Here is a 4175-nt window from a genome sequence, read left to right as displayed (position 1 = left end):
GATGATGGCTAGCTGGCCCGTGTGGCCGGAAAAGGGTCAATCGGCGGTGGAGGGAAAAAGTCGCCGCCGATCTTCGAACGCTCGATCCGGGCACGTCCGGTGGCCGATCGCCGTGAAACTTTAAGGTTTTGCCGGAAATGGGGAGGGGAATCTTTCTGGCCGGTGCATGTACAGTAGATCGGCCGGAAAATTTGAAAATCTCCAGTGGCTGGTTGGACTTTCTCTCTCTTTCTCTCTCCTCTCTCTCTTTCTCTCTCTTCCCCGAGAATTTTATCAAATAAAAGCCACTGTGTGACACTGTTCATTCCACGTGGACCAATCAGGTGACGACACATGGTATTTCACTGTTCATCGACTCAAAAACATTAAAATATTACGGTATCCGGCAAACTTCACGCGTCCATAACTTTTTAACCGGATGTCCGTTTTAGGCGTGCCGCTAGTCTGTGAACTCATATCAACGAGCACTTCACAACCACACATGAGTCAAAGCTCATTTCCCCATAAATAAAAAGTCAACTCCGACACCCCTTGGACAGTTTGGACCTCGACTTGTTTTGCTCATAACTTTCAAACCGTAGCTTCGTTTTCGACGTGCTACTAGTCTATGAACTCAGGGCATCGTGCACTTCGCCACGGTACCCTGGTTAACTCAAAATTCCAACTAGAGCAAAAAGTCAAGTTTTAACCCGTTCGGTCAACGGTCAACCTCAATCAACGTGCACGGATTCCGGTGCGGTTTGGGACAGGGTGTTATAATTTTAATATTTTAATTGGGTAGCTCCCAAATGGATACCCGGGGAGCGAACATAAACGACAACCAAAATTTACGAGTAATATACCGAATCGAAGTTTGTGAAATGAGGATTACGAATCTAGTCTTACTTTCCGGAGATCGGACCCGAGGTGGCCGGAATCTCATTGGAAAGGTGTTGGGTTTTGGATCCTCGGATCTCACAAACCTCCGCGAGTTGGAGGAAACCGACCTCAGATCTGGGTTAAGGGGGTTGAAACTAGTGGGAAAGGATGGGCGGTGCAACGGGAAACTCGTCGAAAAGTCGATTTACCGATGAGCCACCGTAGTTACCTGAACCCGTCACCCCCAGCGGTGCGTCTGGTGGCTACTGGTCGTGATTTTTGGTGGAAAGGTAGATCGGAGAGTGGGTGAATGGATGGGACCAGTGGTGAGGCAAATGGAGGTCGGATCGGGGAGAAATCTGGGTTTGAAACAATCGGTGCCGCTGCTGGAAAAAGTCTTGATCCGATCGCGTCGGCTGTCAGTTGGCTGTGATTTTTGGCTGGCTGGCCAGTTTTCAAGTGGACTTCAAGGTGGGCTGGCACATGTATGGAAATGGTGGCCAGAAAATGGCAAATCGGTGGTGGCCATTGGTGGTCTCTCCTCTCTCTCTCTCTCTCTCTCTCTCTCTCTCTCTCTCTCTCTCTCTCTCTCTCTCTCTCTCTCCAGTCGCACGACTCACACACGAGGTTTGAGCCAATAAGAAGCCATCCCGTGGGTGCCACTATGCGCTCATGGGAAAGGCTGAGGGCTTGACATGTGGCGCACATTTTTCACAATAACACCATTTAATTAAAAATAATACTGTATCTGTAAAACTTTGCAAGTCCATAATTTTTTAACCTGATGTCCAAATCAGACGTGCCACTAGTCTATGAACTCGAATCGATGAGTACTTCACAACCATGCATGAGTCAAAGATCAACTTTACACGAACAAAAAGTCAACTCCGGCAACCCTTGGACAACTTGGACCACAACTTGCCTTTCGCATAACTTTCAAACGGTAGCTCCAATTTCGACGTGCTACTAGTCTATAAACTCGAGACGATATGTAATTTGAAATGATGCCTTGATCAACGTAAAATTCCATCCCAAAAAAAATGTCAAAATTTTGGCCCTCTCGGTCAACAGTCAACCTCGATCAACGTGTAAAAATTCGGACGTACTTTGGGACGGGGTGTTACATACAAATGCGTGATAATATATATATATATATATATATATATATTATAGATTGTGTTATTATGGAAAATACCTAAATTAATTTACTAATAAAATATTAAATGGGTGATGATTAAGATTAATTTAATTAACTTACAGCTTCTATTAGAGGTCCAATAATAAAATAATTATGGGATGCCTAAACGGATAAGCGTAATTGAATTTTATTGGATTGATGTAAATTAATCTCAAAATCTTAATTAATTTGCATAGCCCAACGTCGAAAATACTTAAGTATTAAGAAAATTTTGAAATTAAATTAATGGTTAATAAATTTAATTTTAATAATATTAATAATCCTTCTAATAAAACTTCGTCAATATTATTAAAAGCCAAAAGAATATTTGAACAATGATTTATTTTTCTAAAATAAATTTTGAGAGATATGTGTTATTATTATTTAAGAAGGCTTTATCTAAAGAGGTAAGTTTTTAAAGTATCTAAAAACCCACCTCACCTTTCCTATGAGCTATTAAATATGTCATATTCAAAATGGTATATTTTACAAAAAATTATCTAAAAAGGCTTTATTTAAAGATTAGGTTTTTAAAAAGAATGAGATCCACCCTATCTTTTTTGGAAGCTGATTTAGTAGGACACTATATATATTATGTTCATAATTTAGTTAGTTACAAATATCTTACCTGGCGTAAGTGTTTGTAATGGAAACTAAACTATTGTTACAAACGTAAGTTATAAGTAGTTAAGGGATCTACATATTTATATGTTTTTCATGAAGAATACATATTAATATATGTGCATTTTTTTTTAAAATTTTAGAAAATGTCAAACCTAAATCCCATGACTATAATTATGAGTCAAAAACTTATGGATGGAAATGACTATGAATAATAAAAATCTTTTTTATTATCTTTGAGTATGAGAGAAATAAGTTTGTCCTAAAAATCCTAAAGCCCTAAGAACTTGCTGCTAATGTTTTTTAGGAAACTAAAATAAAATATGCAGATTGACAATGGGCGAATACTACATTTCATAATTATATTCTTACAGGAATTGCAGTCTTTGTAGAAGCAAATATCCAACCTAGTGGATACATCAGAATTAAAAAGTTTCTAGATAGGATGTTTGTTAAGAGCAGTAGTACTACTAGACAAGCAGCAATAAAAGTACTAATGTACTTTTATATGAGTGGAAAAAGTGTCCAAAAATATTTTCTGACGATAATGGGGCATTTTAGTTGTGCAGAAGTGATGGGGGCTAAATTGAATGAAGAGATGCAGATTGACATGATCTTAGAATCCATACCTGATGGCTTCAATCAATTTAAATTAAATTATAATATGAAACTTTTTCCTATTGATCTCATGCATCAACTTGAAAGTGTTGAAAAAGACTTTTATGAAGTCAATAAGTGCATATCATACTGAATCTTTTTCTTAACCTAAAGGGCAATTTAAAGGTGGAAAGAAAAATAAAAAGCAAATAGGAGCAATTCTAGTCACTAAATTAGCTACAGTGAAAAAATTGAAAAGCAAGTGCTTCAATTGTGGTCAAAAGGATCATTGGAAGAAGAATTGTCCTAAACGAGATATGGGTAATTTATATGTAGTTGAAGCTTGTCTGATGGAGAATTACAATGAGAAATGGATCATTAATTAAAAGCCATTAATTATGTTTATTACTCTTTGCAATGGTTCAAATAAAACAATCTACTAAAGTACAAAGAAACTTTAAGTTGGAAATGGGGAACATGTCTCTTTGATAAAAATAGGACTAGTTGAATTATTTTTAATAATAAAACTTTATATTTGTTAGACTGTTTATTTATTCTGGATTTGAAGAGGAATTTCTATTAGTTATTTATTTAAACATTGTTTAACAATATAATTTGTTTTTTCAGTTTTAATTAAAAGTGATAGTACTTTTATTTATTCTGAATAATTGATGAACAGTCTTAATGTTTTTTAACTCTTTTGTCTTATAATATTAATGCCATTGAAAATATAGATGATGAGCAACTTTTCTTATTTAAGAAAAAAAAATTTTTTTTGAATGAAACCTATTTTTGGCATTTGTAATTAGGTCATAATTGGTTAAAAGTGAAATTTTAAATTTCTTGATCTTTGAATCTATACCATTATGTAAATGTTATTTGAAATAGATCAGAAAAAAGTCCTTCAAGACTAAAGGAAATT

The sequence above is a fragment of the Ziziphus jujuba genome, chromosome 12 (assembly GCF_031755915.1).
Source record: "Ziziphus jujuba cultivar Dongzao chromosome 12, ASM3175591v1".
NCBI classification, from domain to species: Eukaryota; Viridiplantae; Streptophyta; class Magnoliopsida; order Rosales; family Rhamnaceae; genus Ziziphus; species Ziziphus jujuba.
The sequence above is the reverse complement of the archived record's forward strand: the minus strand, read 5'-3'. Positions refer to the sequence as shown.